Below are 24,143 nucleotides of genomic sequence, written 5' to 3'. Positions count from 1 at the left end.
TTGTTGCGTAAGTCCAACACAGCTTTAATAACGGAACCTAATAACGAATCAGCCCGGCTAGCTCAGTCGGTAGAGCATGAGACTCTTAATCTCAGGGTCGTGGATTCGAGCCCAGCAATGGGCGTTTTCTGCTGCACTTTTAATTGCATTATCAACGCGCCGTGGAAATCACCAATTCCCCTCTAAGCATGAGTCCTGCCAAAAACCTGGCAAATGTTGAAGAAATGACTTGAAAGCATTCAAATATGGCTTAGTAAATTTTAGATAAATCATCCCTCCCTCACGCATTTCTTAAACAAATGATTAAATCAGAATTCAAAAAGAAGGTCAGGTTCTACCGAGATTTGAACTCGGATCGCTGGATTCAAAGTCCAGAGGGCTAACCATTACACCATAGAACCGAATGTGCGACGAAGATGGGATTCGAACCCATGCGGGCAGAGCCCAATGGATTAGCAGTCCATCGCCTTAACCACTCGGAAACCTCGTCTGTTTCTGTACCACGTCTACTTTATGGAAAGCTAACATTGCTGAACCTTTTTCGACTCGCGTAACCTTTTACCAGCTCAAACAGTAGGATTACGCGAGTGGCCCAATTTGAAGTAATCTTAGGCGTGGTCAATTGTTGCGTAAGTCCAAGACGGCTTTAACGGCGGAATCTAATAACGAAACGGCCCGGCTAGCGCAGTCGGTACAGCATGAGACTCTTAATCTCAGGGTCGTGGGTTCGAGCCGCACGTTGGGCGTTTTCTGATAGACTTTGGATTTCATTTCGAACGGGCCGTGGAAATTACCAATTCACCTCTAAGCATTAGTTCCGCCTTAAACTTGGCAAATGTTGAAGAAATGACTTGAAAGCATTAAAATATGGCTTAGTCAATTTTAGATAAATCAGCCTTTTCCTCACGTATTTCTTAAACAAATGATTAAATCAGAGTTCAAAAAGAAGGTCAGGTTCTACCGAGATTTGACCCCGGATCGCTGGATTCAAAGTCCAGAGTGCTAACCCTTACACCATAGAACCGAATGTGCGACGAAGATGGGATTCGAACCCACGCGGGCAGAGCCCAATGGATTAGCAGTCCATCGCCTTAACCACTCGGCCACCTCGTCTGTTTCTGCACCACGTCTACTTTATGGAAAGCTAACATTGATGAACCTGTTTCGACTCACGTAACCTTTTACCAGCCGAAACAGTAGGATTACGCGAGTGGCCCAATTTTAAGTAATCTTAGGTGTGGTCAATTGTTGCGTAAGTCCAAGACGGCCTTAGTGGCGGCACCTGAAAATGAATCAGCCCGGCTAGCTCAGGCGGTAGAGCATGAGTCTCTTAATCTCAGTGTCGTGAGTTCGAGCCCCACGTTCGGCGTTTTCTGATAGACTTTGTATTGCGTTACGAACGCGCCGTGGAAATCACCAATTCTCCTCTAAGCATGAGTTCCGCCATAGACCTGGCAAATGTTGAAGAAATGACTTGAGAGCATTCAAATATGGCGTAGTCAATTTTAGATAAATCATCCCTTCCTCGCGCATTTCTTAAACAAATGATTAAGTCACAGTTCAAAAGGAAAATCAGGTTCTACCGAGATTTGAACTCGGATCGCTGGGTTCAAAGTCTAGAGTGCTAACCATTACATCATAGAACCGAATGTGCGACGAAGTGGGATTCGAACCCACGCAGGCAGAGCCCAATGGATTAGCAGTCCATCGCCTTAACCACTCGGCCACCTCGTCTGTTTCTGTACCACGTCTACTTTATGGAAAGCCAACATTGCTGAACCTGTTTCAACTCACGTAACCTTTTACCAGCTCAAACAGTAGGATTACGCGAGTGGCCCAACTTTAAGTAATCTTAGGCGTGGTCAATTGTTGCGTAAGTCCAAGACGGCTTTAACGGCGGAATCTAATAACGAATCGGCCCGGCTAGCGCAGTCGGTACAGCATGAGACTCTTCATCGTAGGGTTGTGGGTTCGGGCCCCACGTTGGGAGTTTTCTGATACACTTTTAATTGCATTACCAACGCGCCTTAGAAATCACCAATTCCCCTCTAAGCATGAGTTCTGCCATAAACCTGGCAAATTTTGAAGAAATGTCTTGAAAGCATTCAAATATGGCTTAGTCAATTTTAAATAAATCAGCCTTTCCCTCACGTTTTTTATAAACAAAAGATTAAATCAGAATTCAAAAAGAAGGTCAGGTTCTACCGAGATTTAAACTCGGATCGCTGGATTCAAAGTCCAGAGTGCTAACCATTACACCATAGAACCGAATGTGCGACGAAGATGGGATTCGAACACACGCGGGCAGAGCCCAATGGATTAGCAGTCCATCGCCTTAACCACTTGGCCACCTCGTCTGTTTCTGTACCACGTCCACTTTATGGAAAGCTAACATTGCTGAACCTGTTTCGACTCACGTAACCTTTTACCAGCTCAAACACTAGGATTACGCGAGTGGCCCAATTTTAAGTAATCTTAGGCGTGGTCAATTGTTGCGTAAGTCCAAGACGGCTTTAACGGCGGAATCTAATAACGAATCGGCCCGGCTAGCGCAGTCGGTACAGCATGAGACTCTTCATCGTAGGGTTGTGGGTTCGGGCCCCACGTTGGGAGTTCTCTGATACACTTTTAATTGCATTACCAACGCGCCTTAGAAATTACCAATTCCCCTCTAAGCATGAGTTCTGCCATAAACCTGGCAAATTTTGAAGAAATGTCTTGAAAGCATTCAAATATTGCTTAGTCAATTTTAAATAAATCAGCCTTTCCCTCACGTTTTTTATAAACAAAAGATTAAATCAGAATTCAAAAAGAAGGTCAGGTTCTACCGAGATTTAAACTCGGATTGCTGGATTCAAAGTCCAGAATGCTAACCATTACACCATAGAACCGAATGTGCGACGAAGATGGGATTCGAACCCACGCGGGCAGAGCCCAATGGATTAGCAGTCTATCGCCTGAACCACTCGGCCACCTCGTCTGTTTCTGTACCACGTCCACTTTATGGAAAGCTAACATTGCTGAACCTGTTTCGACTCACGTAACCTTTTACCAGCCCAAACAGAAGGATTACGCGAGTCGCTTAATTTTAAGTAACCTTACGTGTGGTCAATTGTTGCGTAAGTCCAAGACGGCCTTAGTGGCGGCACCTGAAAATGAATCAGCCCGGCTAGCTCAGGCGGTAGAGCATGAGTCTCTTAATCTCAGTGTCGTGAGTTCGAGCCCCACGTTCGGCGTTTTCTGATAGACTTTGTATTGCGTTACGAACGCGCCGTGGAAATCACCAATTCTCCTCTAAGCATGAGTTCCGCCATAGACCTGGCAAATGTTGAAGAAATGACTTGAGAGCATTCAAATATGGCGTAGTCAATTTTAGATAAATCATCCCTTCCTCACGCATTTCTTAAACAAATGATTAAGTCAGAGTTCAAAAAGAAAATCAGCTTCTACCGAGATTTGAACTCGGATCGCTGGGTTCAAAGTCTAGAGTGCTAACCATTACATCATAGAACCGAATGTGCGACGAAGTGGGATTCGAACCCACGCAGGCAGAGCCCAATGGATTAGCAGTCCATGGCCTTAACCACTCGGCCACCTCGTCTGTTTCTGTACCACGTCTACTTTATGGAAAGCCAACATTGCTGAACCTGTTTCAACTCACGTAACCTTTTACCAGCTCAAACAGTAGGATTACGCGAGTGGCCCAACTTTAAGTAATCTTAGGCGTGGTCAATTGTTGCGTAAGTCCAAGACGGCTTTAACGGCGGAATCTAATAACGAATCGGCCCGGCTAGCGCAGTCGGTACAGCATGAGACTCTTCATCGTAGGGTTGTGGGTTCGGGCCCCACGTTGGGAGTTTTCTGATACACTTTTAATTGCATTACCAACGCGCCTTAGAAATCACCAATTCCCCTCTAAGCATGAGTTCTGCCATAAACCTGGCAAATTTTGAAGAAATGTCTTGAAAGCATTCAAATATGGCTTAGTCAATTTTAAATAAATCAGCCTTTCCCTCACGTTTTTTATAAACAAAAGATTAAATCAGAATTCAAAAAGAAGGTCAGGTTCTACCGAGATTTAAACTCGGATCGCTGGATTCAAAGTCCAGAGTGCTAACCATTACACCATAGAACCGAATGTGCGACGAAGATGGGATTCGAACACACGCGGGCAGAGCCCAATGGATTAGCAGTCCATCGCCTTAACCACTTGGCCACCTCGTCTGTTTCTGTACCACGTCCACTTTATGGAAAGCTAACATTGCTGAACCTGTTTCGACTCACGTAACCTTTTACCAGCCCAAACAGTAGGATTACGCGAGTCGCCCAATTTTAAGTAACCTTAGGTGTGGTCAATTGTTGCGTAAGTCCAAGACAGCTTTAATGTCGGAACCTAATAACGAATCAGTCCGGCTAGCTTAGTCGGTAGAGCATGCGACTCTTAATCTCAGGGTCGTGGGTTCGAGCCTCACGTTGGGCGTTTTCTGATACACTTTTAATTGCATTACGAACGCGCCGTGGAAATCACCAATTCTCTTCTAAGCAGGAGTTCTGCCATAAACCTGACAAATGTTGAAGAAGTGATTTGAAAGCATTCAAATATGGCTTAGTCAATTTTAAATAAATCAGCCTTTCCCTCACGTTTTCTTTAAACAAAAGATTAAATCAAAATTCAAAAAGAAAATCAGGTTCTACCGAGATTTGAACTCGGATGGCTGGATTCAAAGACCAGAATGCTAACCATTACACCATAGAACCGAATGTGCGACGAAGATGGGATTCGAACCCACGCGGGCAGAGCCCAATGGATTAGCAGTCTATCGCCTAAACCACTCGGCCACCTCGTCTGTTTCTGTACCACGTCCACTTTATGGAAAGCTAACATTGCTGAACCTGTTTCGACTCACGTAACTTTTTACCAGCCCAAACAGTAGGATTACGCGAGTCGCCCAATTTTAAGTAACCTTAGGTGTGGTCAATTGTTGCGCAAGTCCAAGACCATTTTAGAAAAATCATCCCTTCCTCACGCATTTCCTAAACAAATGATTTAATCAGAGTTCAAAAAGAAAATCAGGTTCTACCGAGATTTCAACTCGGATCGCTGGGTTCAAAGTCTAGAGTGCTAACCATTACATCATAGAACCGAATGTGCAACGAAGTGGGATTCGAACCCACGCAGGCAGAGCCCAATGGATTAGCAGTCCATCGCCTTACCAACTCGGCCACCTCGTCTGTTTCTGTACCACGTCTACTTTATGGAAAGCCAACATTGCTGAACCTGTTTCGACTCACGTAACCTTTTACCAGCTCAAACACTAGGATTACGCGAGTGGCCCAATTTTAAGTAATCTTAGGCGTGGTCAATTGTTGCGTAAGTCCAAGACGGCTTTAACGGCGGAATCTAATAACGAATCGGCCCGGCTAGCGCAGTCGGTACAGCATGAGACTCTTCATCGTAGGGTTGTGGGTTCGGGCCCCACGTTGGGAGTTCTCTGATACACTTTTAATTGCATTACCAACGCGCCTTAGAAATTACCAATTCCCCTCTAAGCATGAGTTCTGCCATAAACCTGGCAAATTTTGAAGAAATGTCTTGAAAGCATTCAAATATGGCTTAGTCAATTTTAAATAAATCAGCCTTTCCCTCACGTTTTTTATAAACAAAAGATTAAATCAGAATTCAAAAAGAAGGTCAGGTTCTACCGAGATTTAAACTCGGATTGCTGGATTCAAAGTCCAGAATGCTAACCATTACACCATAGAACCGAATGTGCGACGAAGATGGGATTCGAACCCACGCGGGCAGAGCCCAATGGATTAGCAGTCTATCGCCTGAACCACTCGGCCACCTCGTCTGTTTCTGTACCACGTCCACTTTATGGAAAGCTAACATTGCTGAACCTGTTTCGACTCACGTAACCTTTTACCAGCCCAAACAGTAGGATTACGCGAGTCGCTTAATTTTAAGAAACCTTACGTGTGGTCAATTGTTGCGTAAGTCCAAGACGGCTTTAATGGCGGAACCTAATAACTAATCAGTCCGGCTAGCTTAGTCGGTAGAGCATGAGTCTCTTAATCTCAGGGTGGTGGGTTCGAGCCCCACGTTGGGCGTTTTCTGATACACTTTTAATTGCATTACAAACGCGCCGTGGAAATCACCAATTCTCTTCTAAGCATGAGTTCTGCCATAAATCTGACAAATGTTGAAGAAGTGACTTGAAAGCATTCAAATATGGCTTAGTCAATTTTAAATAAATCAGCCTTTCCCTCACGTTTTCTTTAAACAAAAGATTAAATCAAAATTCAAAAAGAAGGTCAGGTTCTACCGAGAGTTGAACTCTGATCGCTGGATTCAAAGTCCAGAGTGCTAACCATTACACCATAGAACCAAATGTGCGACGAAGATGGGATTCGAACCCGCGCGGGCAGAGCCCAATGGATTAGCAGTCCATCGCCTTAACCACTCGGCCACCTCGTCTGTTTCTGTACCACGTCTACTTAATGGAAAGCTAACATTTCTGAACCTGTTTCGACTCACGTAACATTTTACTACACCAAGCAGTAGGATTACGCGAGTGGCCCAATTTTAAGTAATCTTAGGTGTGGTCAATTGTTTCGTAAGTCCAAGACGGCTTTAATGGCGGAACCTAATAACGAATCAGCCCGGCTGGCTCAGTCGGTAGGGCATGAGACTCTTCATCTCAGGGTCGTGGGTTCGAGCCCCACGTTGGGCGTTTTTTGATACACTTTTAATTGCATTACCAAAGCGCCGTGGAAATCACCAATTCTCCTCTAAGCATGAGTCCTGCCAAAAACCTGGCAAATGTTGAAGAAATGACTTGAAAGCATTCAAATATGGCTTAGTCAATTTTAGATAAATCATCCCTCCATCACGCATTTCTTAAACAAATGATTAAATCAGAATTCAAAAAGAAGGTCAGGTTCTACCGAGATTTGAACTCGGATCGCTGGATTCAAAGTCCAGAGGGCTAACCATTATACCATAGAACCGAATGTGCGACGAAGATGGGATTCGAACCCACGCGGGCAGAGCCCAATGGATTAGCAGTCCATCGCCTTAACCACTCGGAAACCTCGTCTGTTTCTGTACCACGTCTACTTTATGGAAAGCTAACATTGCTGAACCTTTTTCGACACGCGTAACCTTTTACCAGCTCAAACAGTAGGATTACGCGAGTGGCCCAATTTGAAGTAATCTTAGGCGTGGTCAATTGTTGCGTAAGTCCAAGACGGCTTTAACGGCGGAATCTAATAACGAATCGGCCCGGCTAGCGCAGTCGGTACAGCATGAGACTCTTTATCTCAGGGTCGTGGGTTCGAGCCGCACGTTGGGCGTTTTCTGATAGACTTTGGATTTCATTTCGAACGGGCCGTGGAAATTACTAATTCACCTCTAAGCATTAGTTCCGCCTTAATCTTGGCAAATGTTGAAGAAATGACTTGAAAGCATTAAAATATGGCTTAGTCAATTTTAGATAAATCAGCCTTTTCCTCACGTATTTCTTAAACAAATGATTAAATCAGAGTTCAAAAAGAAGGTCAGGTTCTACCGAGATTTGAACCCGGATCGCTGGATTCAAAGTCCAGAGTGCTAACCCTTACACCATAGAACCGAATGTGCGACGAAGATGGGATTCGAACCCACGCGGGCAGAGCCCAATGGATTAGCAGTCCATCGCCTTAACCACTCGGCCACCTCGTCTGTTTCTGCACCACGTCTACTTTATGGAAAGCTAACATTGCTGAACCTGTTTCGACTCACGTAACCTTTAACCAGCCGAAACAGTAGGATTACGCGAGTGGCCCAATTTTAAGTAATCTTAGGTGTGGTCAATTGTTGCGTAAGTCCAAGACGGCTTTAATGGCGGAACCTAATAACGAATCAGCCCGGTTAGCTCAGTCGGTAGAGCATGAGACTCTTAATCTCAGGGTCATGGGTTCGAACCCCACGTTGGGCATTTTCTGATAGACTTTGGATTGCATTACGAACGCGCCGTGGAGATCATCAATTCTCCTCTACGCATGAGTTCTGACATAAACCTGGCAAATGTTGAAGAAATGACTTGAAAGCATTCAAATATGGCTTAGTCAATTTTAGATAAATCATCCCTTCCTCACGCATTTCTTAAACAAATGATTAAGTCAGAGTTCAAAATGAAAGTCAGGTTCTACCGAGATTTGAACTCGGATCGCTGGATTCAAAGTCCAGAGTGCTAACCATTACAGCATAGAACCGAATGTGCGACGAAGATGGGATTGGAACCCACGCGGGCAGAGCCCAATGGATTAGCAGTCCATCGCCTTAACCACTCGGCCACCTCGTCTGTTTCTGTACCACTTCTACTTTATGGAAAGCTAACATTGCTGAACCTGTTTCGACTCACGTGACATTTTACCAGCCCAAACAGTAGGAGTACGCGAGCGACCCAATTTTAAGTAATTTTAGGTGTGGTCAATTGTTGCGTAAGTCCAGGACGGTTTTAGTGGCGGCACCTAAAAACGAATCAACCCGGCTAGCACAGTCGGTAAAGTATGAGACTCTTAATCTCAGGGTCGTGGGTTCGAGCCCCACGTTGGGCTTTTTCTGATAGACTTTGGATTGCATTACGAACGCGCCATGGGAATCACCAAGTCTCCTTCTAAGCATGAGTGGTGCCATAAACTTGGCAAAAGTTGAAGAAATGACTTGAAAGCATTAAAATATGGCTTTGTCAATTTTAGATAAATCAGCCTTTCACTCACGTATTTTTTAAACAAAAGATTAAATAAGAATTCGAAAAAAAGGTCAGGTTCTACCGAGATTTGAACTGGGATCGCTGGATTCAAAGTCCAGAATGCTAACCATTACACCATAGAACCGAATGTGCGACGTAGATGGGATTAAAACCCACGCGGGCAGAGCCCAATGGATTAGCAGTCCATCGCCTTAACCACTCGGCCACCTCGTCAGTTTCTCTACCACGTCTACTTTATGGAAAGCTAACATTGCTGAACCTGTTTCGACTCACGTAACCTTTTACCAGCCCAAACAGTAGGATTACGCGAGTGGCCCAATTTTAAGTAACCTTAGGTGTGGTCAATTGTTGCGTAAGTCCAAGACGGCCTTAGTGGCGGCACCTGAAAATGAATCAGCCCGGCTAGCTCAGGCGGTAGAGCATGAGTCTCTTAATCTCAGTGTCGTGAGTTCGAGCCCCACGTTCGGCGTTTTCTGATAGACTTTGTATTGCGTTACGAACGCGCCGTGGAAATCACCAATTCTCCTCTAAGCATGAGTTCCGCCATAGACCTGGCAAATGTTGAAGAAATGACTTGAAAGCATTCAAATATGGCGTAGTCAATTTTAGATAAATCATCCCTTCCTCACGCATTTCTTAAACAAATGATTAAGTCAGAGTTCAAAAAGAAAATCAGGTTCTACCGAGATTTGAACTCGGATCGCTGGGTTCAAAGTCTAGAGTGCTAACCATTACATCATAGAACCGAATGTGCGACGAAGTGGGATTCGAACCCACGCAGGCAGAGCCCAATGGATTAGCAGTCCATCGCCTTAACCACTCGGCCACCTCGTCTGTTTCTGTACCACGTCTACTTTATGGAAAGCCAACATTGCTGAACCTGTTTCAACTCACGTAACCTTTTACCACCTCAAACAGTAGGATTACGCGAGTGGCCCAATTTTAAGTAATCTTAGGCGTGGTCAATTGTTGCGTAAGTCCAAGACGGCTTTAACGGCGGAATCTAATAACGAATCGGCCCGGCTAGCGCAGTCGGTACAGCATGAGGCTCTTCATCGTAAGGTTGTGGGTTCGGGCCCCACGTTGGGAGTTTTCTGATACACTTTTAATTGCATTACCAACGCGCCTTAGAAATCACCAATTCCCCTCTAAGCATGAGTTCTGCCATAAACCTGGCAAATTTTGAAGAAATGTCTTGAAAGCATTCAAATATGGCTTAGTCAATTTTAAATAAATCAGCCTTTCCCTCACGTTTTTTATAAACAAAAGATTAAATCAGAATTCAAAAAGAAGGTCAGGTTCTACCGAGATTTAAACTCGGATCGCTGGATTCAAAGTCCAGAGTGCTAACCATTACACCAAAGAACCGAATGTGCGACGAAGATGGGATTCGAACCCACGCGGGCAGAGCCCAATGGATTAGCAGTCCATCGCCTTAACATCTCGGCCACCTCGTCTGTTTCTGTACCACGTCCACTTTATGGAAAGCTAACATTGCTGAACCTGTTTCGACTCACGTAACCTTTTACCAGCCCAAGCAGTAGGATTACGCGAGTCGCCCAATTATAAGTAACCTTAGGTGTGGTCAATTGTTGCGTAAGTCCAAGACGGCTTTAATGGCGGAACCTAATAACGAATCAGTCCGGCTAGCTTAGTCGGTATAGCATGCGACTCTTAATCTCAGGGTCGTGGGTTCGAGCCCCACGTTGGGCGTTTTCTGATACACTTTTAATTGCATTACGAACGCGCCGTGGAAATCACCAATTCTCTTCTAAGCAGGAGTTCTGCCATAAACCTGACAAATTTTGAAGAAGTGACTTGAAAGCATTCAAATATGGCTTAGTCAATTTTAAATAAATCAGCCTTTCCCTCACGTTTTCTTTAAACAAAAGATTAAATCAAAATTCAAAAAGAAAATCAGGTTCTACCGAGATTTGAACTCGGATGGCTGGGTTCAAAGTCCAGATTGCTAACCATTACATCATAGAACCGAATGTGCGACGAAGTGGGATTCGAACCCACGCGCGCAGAGCCCAATGGATTAGCAGTCCATCGCCTTAACCACTCGGCCACCTCGTCTGTTTCTGTACCACGTCCACTTTATGGAAAGCTAACATTGCTGAACCTGTTTCGACTCACGTAACTTTTTACCAGCCCAAACAGTAGGATTACGCGAGTCGCCCAATTTTAAGTAACCTTAGGTGTGGTCAATTGTTGCGCAAGTCCAAGACCATTTTAGAAAAATCATCCCTTCCTCACGCATTTCCTAAACAAATGATTTAATCAGAGTTCAAAAAGAAAATCAGGTTCTACCGAGATTTCAACTCGGATCGCTGGGTTCAAAGTCTAGAGTGCTAACCATTACATCATAGAACCGAATGTGCGACGAAGTGGGATTCGAACCCACGCAGGCAGAGCCCAATGGATTAGCAGTTCATCGCCTTACCAACTCGGCCACCTCGTCTGTTTCTGTACCACGTCTACTTTATGGAAAGCTAACATTGCTGAACCTGTTTCGACTCACGTGACATTTTACCAGCCCAAACAGTAGGAGTACGCAAGCGACCCAATTTTAAGTAATTTTAGGTGTGGTCAATTGTTGCGTAAGTCCAGGACGGTTTTAGTGGCGGCACCTAAAAACGAATCAACCCGGCTAGCACAGTCGGTAAAGTATGAGACTCTTAATCTCAGGGTCGTGGGTTCGAGCCCCACGTTGGGCTTTTTCTGATAGACTTTGGATTGCATTACGAACGCGCCATGGGAATCACCAAGTCTCCTTCTAAGCATGAGTGGTGCCATAAACTTGGCAAAAGTTGAAGAAATGACTTGAAAGCATTAAAATATGGCTTTGTCAATTTTAGATAAATCAGCCTTTCACTCACGTATTTTTTAAACAAAAGATTAAATAAGAATTCGAAAAAAAGGTCAGGTTCTACCGAGATTTGAACTGGGATCGCTGGATTCAAAGTCCAGAATGCTAACCATTACACCATAGAACCGAATGTGCGACGTAGATGGGATTAAAACCCACGCGGGCAGAGCCCAATGGATTAGCAGTCCATCGCCTTAACCACTCGGCCACCTCGTCAGTTTCTCTACCACGTCTACTTTATGGAAAGCTAACATTGCTGAACCTGTTTCGACTCACGTAACCTTTTACCAGCCCAAACAGTAGGATTACGCGAGTGGCCCAATTTTAAGTAACCTTAGGTGTGGTCAATTGTTGCGTAAGTCCAAGACGGCCTTAGTGGCGGCACCTGAAAATGAATCAGCCCGGCTAGCTCAGGCGGTAGAGCATGAGTCTCTTAATCTCAGTGTCGTGAGTTCGAGCCCCACGTTCGGCGTTTTCTGATAGACTTTGTATTGCGTTACGAACGCGCCGTGGAAATCACCAATTCTCCTCCAAGCATGAGTTCCGCCATAGACCTGGCAAATGTTGAAGAAATGACTTGAAAGCATTCAAATATGGCGTAGTCAATTTTAGATAAATCATCCCTTCCTCACGCATTTCTTAAACAAATGATTAAGTCAGAGTTCAAAAAGAAAATCAGGTTCTACCGAGATTTGAACTCGGATGGCTGGGTTCAAAGTCTAGAGTGCTAACCATTACATCATAGAACCAAATGTGCGACGAAGTGGGATTCGAACCCACGCAGGCAGAGCCCAATGGATTAGCAGTCCATCGCCTTAACCACTCGGCCACCTCGTCTGTTTCTGTACCACGTCTACTTTATGGAAAGCCAACATTGCTGAACCTGTTTCAACTCACGTAACCTTTTACCAGCTCAAACAGTAGGATTACGCGAGTGGCCCAATTTTAAGTAATCTTAGGCGTGGTCAATTGTTGCGTAAGTCCAAGACGGCTTTAACGGCGGAATCTAATAACGAATCGGCCCGGCTAGCGCAGTCGGTACAGCATGAGGCTCTTCATCGTAAGGTTGTGGGTTCGGGCCCCACGTTGGGAGTTTTCTGATACACTTTTAATTGCATTACCAACGCGCCTTGGAAATCACCAATTCCCCTCTAAGCATGAGTTCTGCCATAAACCTGGCAAATTTTGAAGAAATGTCTTGAAAGCATTCAAATATGGCTTAGTCAATTTTAAATAAATCAGCCTTTCCCTCACGTTTTTTATAAACAAAAGATTAAATCAGAATTCAAAAAGAAGGTCAGGTTCTACCGAGATTTAAACTCGGATCGCTGGATTCAAAGTCCAGAGTGCTAACCATTACACCAAAGAACCGAATGTGCGACGAAGATGGGATTCGAACCCACGCGGGCAGAGCCCAATGGATTAGCAGTCCATCGCCTTAACCACTCGGCCACCTCGTCTGTTTCTGTACCACGTCCACTTTATGGAAAGCTAACATTGCTGAACCTGTTTCGACTCACGTAACCTTTTACCAGCCCAAACAGTAGGATTACGCGAGTCGCCCAATTATAAGTAACCTTAGGTGTGGTCAATTGTTGCGTAAGTCCAAGACGGCTTTAATGGCGGAACCTAATAACGAATCAGTCCGGCTAGCTTAGTCGGTATAGCATGCGACTCTTAATCTCAGGGTCGTGGGTTCGAGCCCCACGTTGGGCGTTTTCTGATACACTTTTAATTGCATTACGAACGCGCCGTGGAAATCACCAATTCTCTTCTAAGCAGGAGTTCTGCCATAAACCTGACAAATTTTGAAGAAGTGACTTGAAAGCATTCAAATATGGCTTAGTCAATTTTAAATAAATCAGCCTTTCCCTCACGTTTTCTTTAAACAAAAGATTAAATCAAAATTCAAAAAGAAAATCAGGTTCTACCGAGATTTGAACTCGGATGGCTGGGTTCAAAGTCCAGAGTGCTAACCATTACATCATAGAACCGAATGTGCGACGAAGTGGGATTCGAACCCACGCGCGCAGAGCCCAATGGATTAGCAGTCCATCGCCTTAACCACTCGGCCACCTCGTCTGTTTCTGTACCACGTCCACTTTATGGAAAGCTAACATTGCTGAACCTGTTTCGACTCACGTAACTTTTTACCAGCCCAAACAGTAGGATTACGCGAGTCGCCCAATTTTAAGTAACCTTAGGTGTGGTCAATTGTTGCGCAAGTCCAAGACCATTTTAGAAAAATCATCCCTTCCTCACGCATTTCCTAAACAAATGATTTAATCAGAGTTCAAAAAGAAAATCAGGTTCTACCGAGATTTCAACTCGGATCGCTGGGTTCAAAGTCTAGAGTGCTAACCATTACATCATAGAACCGAATGTGCGACGAAGTGGGATTCGAACCCACGCAGGCAGAGCCCAATGGATTAGCAGTTCATCGCCTTACCAACTCGGCCACCTCGTCTGTTTCTGTACCACGTCTACTTTATGGAAAGCCAACATTGCTGAACCTGTTTCGACTCACGTAACCTTTTACCAGCTCAAACAGTAGGATTACGCGAGTGGCCCAATTTTAAGTAATCTTAGGAGTGGTCAATTGTTGCGTAAGTCCAAGACGGCTTTAACGGCGGAATCTAATAACGAATCGGCCCGGCTAGCGCAGTCGGTACAGCATGAGACTCTTCATCGTAGGGTTGTGGGTTCGGGCCCCACGTTGGGAGTTTTCTGATACACTCTTAATTGCATTACCAACGCGCCTTAGAAATTACCAATTCTCTTCTAAGCATGAGTTCTGCCATAAACCTGACAAATGTTGAAGAAGTGTCTTAAAAGCATTCAAATATGGCTTAGTCAATTTTAAATAAATCAGCCTTTCCCTCACGTTTTCTTTAAACAAAAGATTAAATCAAAATTCAAAAAGAAGGTCAGGTTCTACCGAGAGTTGAACTCGGAACGCTGGATTCAATGTCCAGAGTGCTAACCATTACACCATAGAACCAAATGAGCGACGAAGATGGGATTCGAACCCGCGCGGGCAGAGCCCAATGGATTAGCAGTCCATCGCCTTAACCACTCGGCCACCTCGTCTGTTTCTGTACCACGTCTACTTAATGGAAAGCTAACATTTCTGAACCTGTTTCGACTCACGTAACATTTTACTACACCAAGCAGTAGGATTACGCGAGTGGCCCAATTTTAAGTAATCTTAGGTGTGGTCAATTGTTTCGTAAGTCCAAGACGGCTTTAATGGCGGAACCTAATAACGAATCAGTCCGGCTAGCTTAGTCGGTAGAGCATGAGACTCTTAATCTCAGGGTCGTGGGTTCGAGCCCCACGTTGGGCGTTTTCTGATACACTTTTAATTGCATTACGAACGCGCCGTGGAAATCACCAATTCTCTTCTAAGCATGAGTTCTGCCATAAACCTGACAAATGTTGAAGAAGTGACTTGAAAGCATTCAAATATGGCTTAGTCAATTTTAAATAAATCAGCCTTTCCCTCACGTTTTCTTTAAACAAAAGATTAAATCAAAATTCAAAAAGAAGGTCAGGTTCTACCGAGAGTTGAACTCGGATCGCTGGATTCAAAGTCCAGAGTGCTAACCATTACACCATAGAACCAAATGTGCGACGAAGATGGGATTCGAACCCGCGCGGGCAGAGCCCAATGGATTAGCAGTCCATCGCCTTAACCACTCGGCCACCTCGTCTGTTTCTGTACCACGTCTACTTAATGGAAAGCTAACATTTCTGAACCTGTTTCGACTCACGTAACATTTTACTACACCAAGCAGTAGGATTACGCGAGTGGCCCAATTTTAAGTAATCTTAGGTGTGGTCAATTGTTTCGTAAGTCCAAGACGGCTTTAATGGCGGAACCTAATAACGAATCAGACCGGCTGGCTCAGTCGGTAGGGCATGAGACTCTTCATCTCAGGGTCGTGGGTTCGAGCCCCACGTTGGGCGTTTTTTGATACACTTTTAATTGCATTACCAAAGCGCCGTGGAAATCACCAATTCTCCTCTAAGCATGAGTTCTGCCATAAACCTGGCAAATGTTGAAGAAATGACTTGAAAGCATTCAAATATGGCTTAGTCAATTTTAAATAAATCAGCCTTTCCCTCACGTATTTTTTAAACAAAAGATTAAATCAGAATTCAAAAAGAAGGTCAGGTTCTAGCGAGATTTGAACTCGGATTGCTGGATTTATAGTCCAGAGTGCTAACCATTACACCATAGAAACGCATGTGCTACGAAGATGTGATTCGAACCCACGCGGGCAGAACCCGAAGGATTAGCAGTCCATCGCCTTAGCCACTCGGCCACCTCGTCTGTTTCTGTACGACGTCCACTTTATGGAAAGCTAACATTGCTGAACCTGTTTCGACTCACGTAACCTTTTCCCAGCCCAAACAGTAGGATTACGCGAGTCCCCAATTTTAAATAACCTTAGGTGTGGTCAATTGTTGCGTAAGTCCAAGACGGCTTTAAAGGCGGAACCTAATAACGAATTAGCCCGGCTAGCTCAGTCGGTAGAGCATGAGACTCTTAATCTCAGGGTCGTGGGTTCGAGCCCCACGTTGGGCGTTTTCTGATACACTTTTAATTGCATTACGAACGCGCCGTGGAAATCACCAATTCTCCTCTAAGCATGAGTTCTGCCATAAACCTGGCAAATGTTAAAGAAATGACTTGCAAGCATTCAAATATGGCTTAGTCAATTTTAAATAAATCAGCCTTTCCCTCACGTTTTCTTTAAACAAAAGATTAAATCAGAATTCAAAAAGAAGGTCAGGTTCTACCAAGATTTGAACTCGGATCGCTGGGTTCAAAGTCCAGAGTGCTAACCATTACATCATAGAACCGAATGTGCGACGAAGTGGGATTCGAACCCACGCTGGCAGAACCCAATGGATTAGCAGTCCATCGCCTTAACCACTCGGCCACTTCGTCTGTTTCTGTACCACGTCCACTTTATGGAAAGCTAACATTGCTGAACCTGTTTCGACTCACGTAACCTTTTACCAGCCCAAACAGTAGGATTACGCGAGTCGCCCAATTTTAAGTAACCTTAGGTGTGGTCAATTGTTGCGTAAGTCCAAGACCATTTTAGAAAAATCATCCCTTCCTCACGCATTTCTTAAACAAATGATTTAATCAGAGTTCAAAAAGAAAATCAGGTTCTACCGAGATTTCAACTCGAGTCGCTGGGTTCAAAGTCCAGAGTGCTAACCATTACATCATAGAATCGAATGTGCGACGAAGTGGGATTCGAATCCACGCGGGCAGAGCCCAATGGATTAGCAGTCAATCGCCTTAACCACTCGGCCACCTCGTCTGTTTCTGTACCACGTCTAATTTATGGAAAGATAACATTGCTGAACATGTTTCGACTCACGTAATCTTTTACCAGCTCAAACAGTAGGAGTACGCGAGTGGTCCATTTTCAAGTAATCTTAGGCGTGGTCAATTGTTGCGTAAGTCCAAGACGGCTTTAACGGCGGAATCTAATAACGAATCGGCCCGGCTAGCGCAGTCGGTACAGCATGAGACTCTTAATCTCAGGGTCGTGGGTTCGAACCCCACGTTAGACTCTTTCCGATAGACTTGGGATTGCATTACGAACGCGCCATGGAAATCACCAACTCCCCTCTAAGCATGAGTTCTGCCAAAAACCTGGCAAATTTTTAAGAAATGACTTGAAAGCATTCAAATATGGCTTAGTCAATTTTCGATAAATTATCCCTTCCTCACGCATTTCTTAAACAAATGATTAAATCAGAGTTCAAAAAGAAAATCAGGTTCTACCGAGATTTGAACTCGGATCGCTGGGTTCAAAGTCCAGAGTGCTAACCATTACATCATAGAACCGAATGTGCGACGAAGTGGGATTCGAACCCACGCGGGCAGAGCCCAATGGATTAGCAGTCCATCGCCTTAACCACTCGGCCACCTCGTCTGTTTCTGTACCACGTCCACTTTATGGAAAGCTAACATTGCTGAACCTGTTCCGACTCACGTAACTTTTTACCAGCCCAAACAGTAGGATTACGCGAGTCGCCCAATTTTAAGTAACCTTAGGTGTGGTCAATTGTTGCGTAAGTCCAAGACCATTTTAGAAAAATCATCCCTTCCTCACGCATTTCCTAAGCAAATGATTTAATCAGAGTTCAAAAAGAAAATCAGGTTCTATCGAGATTTCAACTCGGATCGCTGGGTTCAAAGTCTAGAGTGCGAACCATTACATCATAGAACCGAATGTGCGACGAAGTGGGATTCGAACCCACGCAGGCAGAGCCCAATGGATTAGCAGTCCATCGCCTTAACCACTCGGCCACCTCGTCTGTTTCTGTACAACGTCTACTTTATGGAAAGCCAACATTGCTGAACCTGTTTCAACTCACGTAACCTTTTACCAGCTCAAACAGTAGGATTACGCGAGTGGCCCAATTTTAAGTAATCTTAGGCGTGGTCAATTGTTGCGTAAGTCCAAGACGGCTTTAACGGCGGAATCTAATAACGAATCGGCCCGGCTAGCGCAGTCGGTACAGCATGAGACTCTTCATCGTAGGGTTGTAGGTTCGGGCCCCACGTTGGGAGTTTTCTGATACACTTTTAATTGCATTACCAACGCGCCTTAGAAATCACCAATTCCCCTCTAAGCATGAGTTCTGCCATAAACCTGGCAAATTTTGAAGAAATGTCTTGAAAGCATTCAAATATGGCTTAGTCAATTTTAAATAAATCAGCCTTTCCCTCACGTTTTTTATAAACAAAAGATTAAATCAGAATTCAAAAAGAAGGTCAGGTTCTACCGAGATTTAAACTCGGATCGCTGGATTCAAAGTCCAGAGTGCTAACCATTACACCATAGAACCGAATGTGCGACGAAGATGGGATTCGAACCCACGCGGGCAGAGCCCAATGGATTAGCAGTCCATCGCCTTAACCACTCGGCCACCTCGTCTGTTTCTGTACCACGTCCACTTTATGGAAAGCTAACATTGCTGAACTTGTTTCGACTCACGTAACCTTTTACCAGCCCAAACAGTAGGATTACGCGAGTCGCCCAATTTTAAGTAACCTTAGGTATGGTCAATTGTTGCGTAAGTCCAAGACGGCTTTAATGGCGGAACCTAATAACGAATCAGTCCGGCTAGCTTAGTCGGTAGAGCATGCGACTTTTAATCTCAGGGTCGTGGGTTCGAGCCCCACGTTGGGCGTTTTCTGATACACTTTTAATTGCATTACGAACGCGCCGTGGAAATCACCAATTCTCTTCTAAGCATGAGTTCTGCCATAAACCTGACAAATGTTGAAGAAGTGACTTGAAAGCATTCAAATATGGCTTAGTCAATTTTAAATAAATCAGCCTTTCCCTCACGTTTTCTTTAAACAAAAGATTAAATCAAAATTCAAAAAGAAAATCAGGTTCTACCGAGATTTGAACTCGGATCGCTGGGTTCAAAGTCCAGAGAGCTAACCATTACATCATAGAACCGAATGTGCGACGAAGTGGGATTCGAACCCACGCGGGCAGAGCCCAATGGATTAGCAGTCCATCGCTTTAACCACTCGGCCACCTCGTCTGTTTCTGTACCACGTCCACTCTATGGAAAGCTAACATTGCTGAACCTGTTTGGACTCACGTAACTTTTTACCAGCCCAAACAGTAGGATTACGCGAGTCGCCCAATTTTAAGTAACCTTAGGTGTGGTCAATTGTTGCGTAAGTCCAAGACCATTTTAGAAAAATCATCCCTTCCTCACGCATTTCCTAAACAAATGATTTAATCAGAGTTCAAAAAGAAAATCAGGTTCTACCGAAATTTCAACTCGGATCGCTGGGTTCAAAGTCTAGAGTGCTAACCATTACATCATAGAACCGAATGTGCGACGAAGTGGGATTCGAACCCACGCAGGCAGAGCCCAATGGATTAGCTGTCCATCGCCTTACCAACTCGGCCACCTCGTCTGTTTCTGTACCACGTCTACTTTATGGAAAGCCAACATTGCTGAACCTGATTCGACTCATGTAACCTTTTACCAGCTCAAACAGTAGGATTACGCGAGTGGCCCAATTTTAAGTAATCTTAGGCGTGGTCAATTGTTGCGTAAGTCCAAGACGGCTTTAATGGCGGAACCTAATAACGAATCAGCCCGGCTGGCTCAGTCGGTAGGGCATGAGACTCTTCATCTCAGGGTCGTGGGTTCGAGCCCCACGTTGGGCGTTTTCTGATACACTTTTAATTGCATTACCAAAGCGCCGTGGAAATCACCAATTCTCCTCTAAGCATGAGTTCTGCCATAAACCTGGCAAATGTTGAAGAAATGACTTGAAAGCATTCAAATATGGCTTAGTCAATTTTAAATAAATCAGCCTTTCCCTCACGTATTTTTTAAACAAAAGATTAAATCAGAATTCAAAAAGAAGGTCAGTTTCTACCGAGATTTGAACTCGGATTGCTGGATTTAAAGTCCAGAGTGCTAACCATTACACCATAGAACCGCATGTGCGACGAAGATGTGATTCGAACCCACGCGGGCAGAGCCCGAAGGATTAGCAGTCCATCGCCTAAGCCACTCGGCCACCTCGTCTGTTTCTGTACGACGTCAACTCTATGGAAAGCTAACATTGCTGAACCTGTTTCGACTCACGTAATCTTTTACCAGCCCAAACAGTAGGATTACGCGAGTGCCCCAATTTTAAGTAATTTAAGGTGTGGTCAATTGTTGCGTAAGTCCAAGACGGCTTTAATGGCGGAACCTAATAACGAATCAGCCCGGGTAGCTCAGTGGGTAGAGCATGAGACTCTTAATCTCAAGGTCGTGGCTTCGATCCCCACGTTGGGCGATTTCTGCTGCTCTTTTAATTGCATTATGAACGCGCCGTGGAAATCACCAATTCCTCTCTAAGCATGAGTTCTGCCATAAACCTGGCAAATTTTGAAGAAATGACTTGAAAGCATTCAAATATGGCTTAGTCAATTTTGAATAAATCAGCCTTTCCTTCACGTATTTTTCAAACAAAAGATTAAATAAGAATTCAAAAAGAAGGTTAGGTTCTACCGAGATTTGAACTCCAATCGCTGGATTCAAAGTCCAGAGCGCTAACCATTACATCATAGAAACGAATGTGCGACGAAGTGGGATTCGAACCCACGCGGGCAGAGCCCAATGGATTAGCAGTCCATCGCCTTAACCACTCGGCCACCTCGTCTGTTTTTGTACCACGTCTACTTTATGGAAAGCTAACATTGCTGAACCTGTTTTGACTCACGTAACTGTTTACCAGCCCAAATAGTAGGATTACGCGAGTGGCCCAACTTTAAGTAATCTTAGGTGTGGTCAATTGTTGTGTAAGTCCAAGACGGCTTTAATGGCGGAACCTAATAACGAATCAGCCCGGCTAGCTCAGTCGGTAGAGCATGAGACTCTTAATCTCAGGGTCGTGGGTTCGAGCCCCACGTTGGGCGTTTTCTGATAAACTTTTATTGCATTACGAACGCGCCGTGGAAATCACCAATTCTCCTCTAAGCATGAGTTCTGCCATAAACCTGGCAAATGTTGAAGAAATGACTTAAAAGCATTCAAATATGGCTTAGTCAATTTTAAATAAATCAGCCTTTCCTCACGTATTTTTTAAACAAAAGATTAAATAAGAATTCAAAAAGAAGGTCAGGTTCTACCGAGATTTGAACTCGGATCGCTGGATTCAAAGTCCAGAGTGCTAACCATTACACCATAGAACCGAATGTGCGACGAAGATGGGATTCGAACCCTCGCGGGCAGAGCCCAATGGATTAGCAGTTCATCGCCTTAACCACTCGGCCACCTCGTCTGTTTCTGTACCACGTCTACGTTATGGAAAGCTAACATTGCTGAACCTGTTTCGACTCACGTAACCTTTTACCAGCCCAAACAGTGGGATTACGCGAATGCCCCAATTTTAAGTAATTTAAGGTGTGGTCAATTGTTGCGTAAGTCCAAGACAGCTTTAATAACGGAACCTAATAACGAATCAGCCCGGCTGGCTCAGTCGGTAGAGCATGAGACTCTTAATCTCAGGGTCGTGGGTTCAAGCCCCACGTTGGGCGTTTTCTGATAAACTTTTATTGCATTACGAACGCGCCGTGGAAATCACCAATTCTCCTCTAAGCATGAGTTCTGCCATAAACCTGGCAAATGTTGAAGAAATGACTTAAAAGCATTCAAATATGGCTTAGTCAATTTTAAATAAATCAGCCTTTCCTCACGTATTTTTTAAACAAAAGATTAAATAAGAATTCAAAAAGAAGGTCAGGTTCTACCGAGATTTGAACTCGGATCGCTGGATTCAAAGTCCAGAGTGCTAACCATTACACCATAGAACCGAATGTGCGACGAAGATGGGATTCGAACCCTCGCGGGCAGAGCCCAATGGATTAGCAGTTCATCGCCTTAACCACTCGGGCACCTCGTCTGTTTCTGTACCACGTCTACGTTATGGAAAGCTAACATTGCTTAACCTGTTTCGACTCACGTAACCTTTTACCAGCCCAAACAGTGGGATTACGCGAGTGCCCCAATTTTAAGTAATTTAAGGTGTGGTCAATTGTTGCGTAAGTCCAAGACAGCTTTAATAACGGAACCTAATAACGAATCAGCCCGGCTAGCTCAGTTGGTAGAGCATGAGACTCTTAATCTCAGGGTCGTGGATTCGAGCCCCACAATGGGCGTTTTCTGCTGCACATTTAATTGCATTATGAACGCGCCGTGGAAATCACCAATTCCCCTCTAAGCATGAGTCCTGCCAAAACCTGGCAAATGTTGAAGAAATGACTTGAAAGCATTCAAATATGGCTTAGTCAATTTTAAATAAATCAGCCTTTCCTCACGTATTTTTTAAACAAAAGATTAAATAAGAATTCAAAAAGAAGGTCAAGTTCTACCGAGATTTGAACTCGGATCGCTGGATTCAAAGTCCAGAGTGCTAACCATTACACCATAGAACCGAATGTGCGACGAAGGTGGGATTCGAACCCACGCCGGCAGAGCCCAATGGATTACCAGTCCATCGCCTTAACCACTCGGCCACCTCGTCTGTTTCTGTACCACGTCTACGTTATGGAAAGCTAACACTGCTAAACCTGTTTTGACTCACGTAACTGTTTACCAGCCCAAATAGTAGGATTACGCGAGTGGCCCAATTTTAAGTAATCTTAGGCGTGGTCAATTGTTGTGTAAGTCCAAGACGGCTTTAATGGCGGAACCTAGTAACGAATCAGCCCGGCTAGCTCAGTCGGTAGAGCATGAGACTCTTAATCTCAGGGTCGTGAGTTCGAGCCCCACGTTGGGCGTTTTCTGATAAACTTTTATTGCATTACGAACGTGCCGTGGAAATCACCAATTCTCCTCTAAGCATGAGTTCTGCCATAAACCTGGCAAATGTTGAAGAAATGACTTGAAAGCATTCAAATATGGCTTAGTCAATTTTAAATAAATCAGCCTTTCCTCACGTATTTTTTAAACAAAAGATTAAATAAGAATTCAAAAAGAAGGTCAGGTTCTACCGAGATTTGAACTCGGATCGCTGGATTCAAAGTCCAGAGTGCTAACCATTACACCATAGAACCGAATGTGCGACGAAGATGGGATTCGAACCCACGCGGGCAGAGCCCAATGGATTAGCAGTTCATCGCCTTAACCACTCGGCCACCTCGTCTGTTTCTGTACCACGTCTACGTTATGGAAAGCTAACATTGCTGAACCTGTTTCGACTCACGTAACCTTTTACCAGCCCAAACAGTGGGATTACGCGAGTGCCCCAATTTTAAGTAATTTAAGGTGTGGTCAATTGTTGCGTAAGTCCAAGACAGCTTTAATAACGGAACCTAATTACGAATCAGCCCGGCTAGCTTAGTTGGTAGAGCATGAGACTCTTAATCTCAGGGTCGTGGATTCGAGCCCCACAATAGGCGTTTTCTGCTGCACTTTTAATTGCATTATGAACGCGCCGTGGAAATTACCAATTCCCCTCTAAGCATGAGTCCTGCCAAAAACCTGGCAAATGTTGAAGAAATGACTTGAAAGCATTCAAATATGGCTTAGTCAATTTTAAATAAATCAGCCTTTCCTCACGTATTTTTTAAACAAAAGATTAAATAAGAATTCAAAAAGAAGGTCAGGTTCTACCGAGATTTGAACTCGGATCGCTGGATTCAAAGTCCAGAGTGCTAACCATTACACCATAGAACCGAATGTGCGACGAAGAAGGGATTCGAACCCACGCGGGCAGAGCCCAATGGATTAGCAGACCATCGCCTTAACCACTCGGCCACCTCGTCTGTTTCTGTTCCACGTCTACGTTATAGAAAGCTAACATTGCTGAACCTGTTTCGACTCACGTAACCTTTTACCAGCCCAAACAGTGGGATTACGCGAATGCCCCAATTTTAAGTAATTTAAGGTGTGGTCAATTGTTGCGTAAGTCCAAGACAACTTTAATAACGGAACCTAATAACGAATCAGCC

At 44.4% G+C, this 24,143-nt stretch overlaps 38 non-coding genes across 38 annotated transcripts in view; 13 read left to right on the top strand and 25 right to left on the bottom strand.

Moving 5' to 3' along the window:
• Window positions 1–329: 329 nt before the first annotated feature.
• Trnaq-uug (transfer RNA glutamine (anticodon UUG)) lies at window positions 330–401 on the bottom strand. Its single transcript has one exon. It is a non-coding gene; the product is annotated as a tRNA-Gln (tRNA).
• Window positions 402–1,031: 630 nt separating this feature from the next.
• Window positions 1,032–1,113, bottom strand: Trnas-gcu (transfer RNA serine (anticodon GCU)). Its single transcript has one exon. It is a non-coding gene; the product is annotated as a tRNA-Ser (tRNA).
• Window positions 1,114–2,196: 1,083 nt separating this feature from the next.
• Trnaq-uug (transfer RNA glutamine (anticodon UUG)) lies at window positions 2,197–2,268 on the bottom strand. The gene has a single exon. It is a non-coding gene; the product is annotated as a tRNA-Gln (tRNA).
• A 1,795-nt stretch (window positions 2,269–4,063) lies between these two features.
• On the bottom strand, window positions 4,064–4,135 carry Trnaq-uug (transfer RNA glutamine (anticodon UUG)). The gene has a single exon. It is a non-coding gene; the product is annotated as a tRNA-Gln (tRNA).
• Window positions 4,136–6,038: 1,903 nt separating this feature from the next.
• Trnak-cuu (transfer RNA lysine (anticodon CUU)) lies at window positions 6,039–6,111 on the top strand. Its single transcript has one exon. It is a non-coding gene; the product is annotated as a tRNA-Lys (tRNA).
• Window positions 6,112–6,317: 206 nt separating this feature from the next.
• Trnaq-uug (transfer RNA glutamine (anticodon UUG)) lies at window positions 6,318–6,389 on the bottom strand. Its single transcript has one exon. It is a non-coding gene; the product is annotated as a tRNA-Gln (tRNA).
• A 7-nt stretch (window positions 6,390–6,396) lies between these two features.
• Trnas-gcu (transfer RNA serine (anticodon GCU)) lies at window positions 6,397–6,478 on the bottom strand. Its single transcript has one exon. It is a non-coding gene; the product is annotated as a tRNA-Ser (tRNA).
• Window positions 6,479–6,661: 183 nt separating this feature from the next.
• Trnak-cuu (transfer RNA lysine (anticodon CUU)) lies at window positions 6,662–6,734 on the top strand. The gene has a single exon. It is a non-coding gene; the product is annotated as a tRNA-Lys (tRNA).
• An 828-nt stretch (window positions 6,735–7,562) lies between these two features.
• Trnaq-uug (transfer RNA glutamine (anticodon UUG)) lies at window positions 7,563–7,634 on the bottom strand. The gene has a single exon. It is a non-coding gene; the product is annotated as a tRNA-Gln (tRNA).
• Window positions 7,635–7,641: 7 nt separating this feature from the next.
• On the bottom strand, window positions 7,642–7,723 carry Trnas-gcu (transfer RNA serine (anticodon GCU)). Its single transcript has one exon. It is a non-coding gene; the product is annotated as a tRNA-Ser (tRNA).
• A 183-nt stretch (window positions 7,724–7,906) lies between these two features.
• Window positions 7,907–7,979, top strand: Trnak-cuu (transfer RNA lysine (anticodon CUU)). Its single transcript has one exon. It is a non-coding gene; the product is annotated as a tRNA-Lys (tRNA).
• A 205-nt stretch (window positions 7,980–8,184) lies between these two features.
• Trnaq-uug (transfer RNA glutamine (anticodon UUG)) lies at window positions 8,185–8,256 on the bottom strand. The gene has a single exon. It is a non-coding gene; the product is annotated as a tRNA-Gln (tRNA).
• Window positions 8,257–8,263: 7 nt separating this feature from the next.
• Trnas-gcu (transfer RNA serine (anticodon GCU)) lies at window positions 8,264–8,345 on the bottom strand. Its single transcript has one exon. It is a non-coding gene; the product is annotated as a tRNA-Ser (tRNA).
• A 2,051-nt stretch (window positions 8,346–10,396) lies between these two features.
• On the top strand, window positions 10,397–10,469 carry Trnak-cuu (transfer RNA lysine (anticodon CUU)). Its single transcript has one exon. It is a non-coding gene; the product is annotated as a tRNA-Lys (tRNA).
• A 2,537-nt stretch (window positions 10,470–13,006) lies between these two features.
• Window positions 13,007–13,088, bottom strand: Trnas-gcu (transfer RNA serine (anticodon GCU)). The gene has a single exon. It is a non-coding gene; the product is annotated as a tRNA-Ser (tRNA).
• A 183-nt stretch (window positions 13,089–13,271) lies between these two features.
• On the top strand, window positions 13,272–13,344 carry Trnak-cuu (transfer RNA lysine (anticodon CUU)). Its single transcript has one exon. It is a non-coding gene; the product is annotated as a tRNA-Lys (tRNA).
• A 1,292-nt stretch (window positions 13,345–14,636) lies between these two features.
• On the bottom strand, window positions 14,637–14,718 carry Trnas-gcu (transfer RNA serine (anticodon GCU)). The gene has a single exon. It is a non-coding gene; the product is annotated as a tRNA-Ser (tRNA).
• Window positions 14,719–14,901: 183 nt separating this feature from the next.
• Trnak-cuu (transfer RNA lysine (anticodon CUU)) lies at window positions 14,902–14,974 on the top strand. The gene has a single exon. It is a non-coding gene; the product is annotated as a tRNA-Lys (tRNA).
• Window positions 14,975–15,180: 206 nt separating this feature from the next.
• Trnaq-uug (transfer RNA glutamine (anticodon UUG)) lies at window positions 15,181–15,252 on the bottom strand. The gene has a single exon. It is a non-coding gene; the product is annotated as a tRNA-Gln (tRNA).
• A 7-nt stretch (window positions 15,253–15,259) lies between these two features.
• On the bottom strand, window positions 15,260–15,341 carry Trnas-gcu (transfer RNA serine (anticodon GCU)). Its single transcript has one exon. It is a non-coding gene; the product is annotated as a tRNA-Ser (tRNA).
• An 805-nt stretch (window positions 15,342–16,146) lies between these two features.
• Window positions 16,147–16,219, top strand: Trnak-cuu (transfer RNA lysine (anticodon CUU)). Its single transcript has one exon. It is a non-coding gene; the product is annotated as a tRNA-Lys (tRNA).
• Window positions 16,220–17,510: 1,291 nt separating this feature from the next.
• Trnas-gcu (transfer RNA serine (anticodon GCU)) lies at window positions 17,511–17,591 on the bottom strand. Its single transcript has one exon. It is a non-coding gene; the product is annotated as a tRNA-Ser (tRNA).
• Window positions 17,592–18,438: 847 nt separating this feature from the next.
• On the bottom strand, window positions 18,439–18,510 carry Trnaq-uug (transfer RNA glutamine (anticodon UUG)). The gene has a single exon. It is a non-coding gene; the product is annotated as a tRNA-Gln (tRNA).
• Window positions 18,511–18,517: 7 nt separating this feature from the next.
• Trnas-gcu (transfer RNA serine (anticodon GCU)) lies at window positions 18,518–18,599 on the bottom strand. Its single transcript has one exon. It is a non-coding gene; the product is annotated as a tRNA-Ser (tRNA).
• A 1,190-nt stretch (window positions 18,600–19,789) lies between these two features.
• On the top strand, window positions 19,790–19,862 carry Trnak-cuu (transfer RNA lysine (anticodon CUU)). Its single transcript has one exon. It is a non-coding gene; the product is annotated as a tRNA-Lys (tRNA).
• Window positions 19,863–20,412: 550 nt separating this feature from the next.
• Window positions 20,413–20,485, top strand: Trnak-cuu (transfer RNA lysine (anticodon CUU)). The gene has a single exon. It is a non-coding gene; the product is annotated as a tRNA-Lys (tRNA).
• Window positions 20,486–20,770: 285 nt separating this feature from the next.
• Window positions 20,771–20,851, bottom strand: Trnas-gcu (transfer RNA serine (anticodon GCU)). Its single transcript has one exon. It is a non-coding gene; the product is annotated as a tRNA-Ser (tRNA).
• A 183-nt stretch (window positions 20,852–21,034) lies between these two features.
• Window positions 21,035–21,107, top strand: Trnak-cuu (transfer RNA lysine (anticodon CUU)). The gene has a single exon. It is a non-coding gene; the product is annotated as a tRNA-Lys (tRNA).
• Window positions 21,108–21,311: 204 nt separating this feature from the next.
• Window positions 21,312–21,383, bottom strand: Trnaq-uug (transfer RNA glutamine (anticodon UUG)). Its single transcript has one exon. It is a non-coding gene; the product is annotated as a tRNA-Gln (tRNA).
• A 272-nt stretch (window positions 21,384–21,655) lies between these two features.
• Trnak-cuu (transfer RNA lysine (anticodon CUU)) lies at window positions 21,656–21,728 on the top strand. Its single transcript has one exon. It is a non-coding gene; the product is annotated as a tRNA-Lys (tRNA).
• A 204-nt stretch (window positions 21,729–21,932) lies between these two features.
• Window positions 21,933–22,004, bottom strand: Trnaq-uug (transfer RNA glutamine (anticodon UUG)). Its single transcript has one exon. It is a non-coding gene; the product is annotated as a tRNA-Gln (tRNA).
• A 549-nt stretch (window positions 22,005–22,553) lies between these two features.
• Trnaq-uug (transfer RNA glutamine (anticodon UUG)) lies at window positions 22,554–22,625 on the bottom strand. The gene has a single exon. It is a non-coding gene; the product is annotated as a tRNA-Gln (tRNA).
• Window positions 22,626–22,632: 7 nt separating this feature from the next.
• Window positions 22,633–22,714, bottom strand: Trnat-ggu (transfer RNA threonine (anticodon GGU)). The gene has a single exon. It is a non-coding gene; the product is annotated as a tRNA-Thr (tRNA).
• A 183-nt stretch (window positions 22,715–22,897) lies between these two features.
• Trnak-cuu (transfer RNA lysine (anticodon CUU)) lies at window positions 22,898–22,970 on the top strand. The gene has a single exon. It is a non-coding gene; the product is annotated as a tRNA-Lys (tRNA).
• A 204-nt stretch (window positions 22,971–23,174) lies between these two features.
• Window positions 23,175–23,246, bottom strand: Trnaq-uug (transfer RNA glutamine (anticodon UUG)). The gene has a single exon. It is a non-coding gene; the product is annotated as a tRNA-Gln (tRNA).
• Window positions 23,247–23,253: 7 nt separating this feature from the next.
• On the bottom strand, window positions 23,254–23,335 carry Trnas-gcu (transfer RNA serine (anticodon GCU)). Its single transcript has one exon. It is a non-coding gene; the product is annotated as a tRNA-Ser (tRNA).
• A 461-nt stretch (window positions 23,336–23,796) lies between these two features.
• On the bottom strand, window positions 23,797–23,868 carry Trnaq-uug (transfer RNA glutamine (anticodon UUG)). Its single transcript has one exon. It is a non-coding gene; the product is annotated as a tRNA-Gln (tRNA).
• A 272-nt stretch (window positions 23,869–24,140) lies between these two features.
• The window catches only part of Trnak-cuu (transfer RNA lysine (anticodon CUU)), a 73-nt gene continuing 70 nt past the window's right edge, over window positions 24,141–24,143 (top strand). The window contains exon 1 of the tRNA in view: window positions 24,141–24,143. This exon is cut by the window's right edge and continues 70 nt beyond it. This is a non-coding gene — a tRNA (tRNA-Lys).

This window comes from Hydractinia symbiolongicarpus, chromosome 14 (assembly GCF_029227915.1).
Source record: "Hydractinia symbiolongicarpus strain clone_291-10 chromosome 14, HSymV2.1, whole genome shotgun sequence".
Taxonomy (NCBI): Eukaryota; Metazoa; Cnidaria; class Hydrozoa; order Anthoathecata; family Hydractiniidae; genus Hydractinia; species Hydractinia symbiolongicarpus.
Note: the sequence above shows the minus strand (reverse complement) of the source record. Positions and strands in the feature narration are given on the sequence as shown.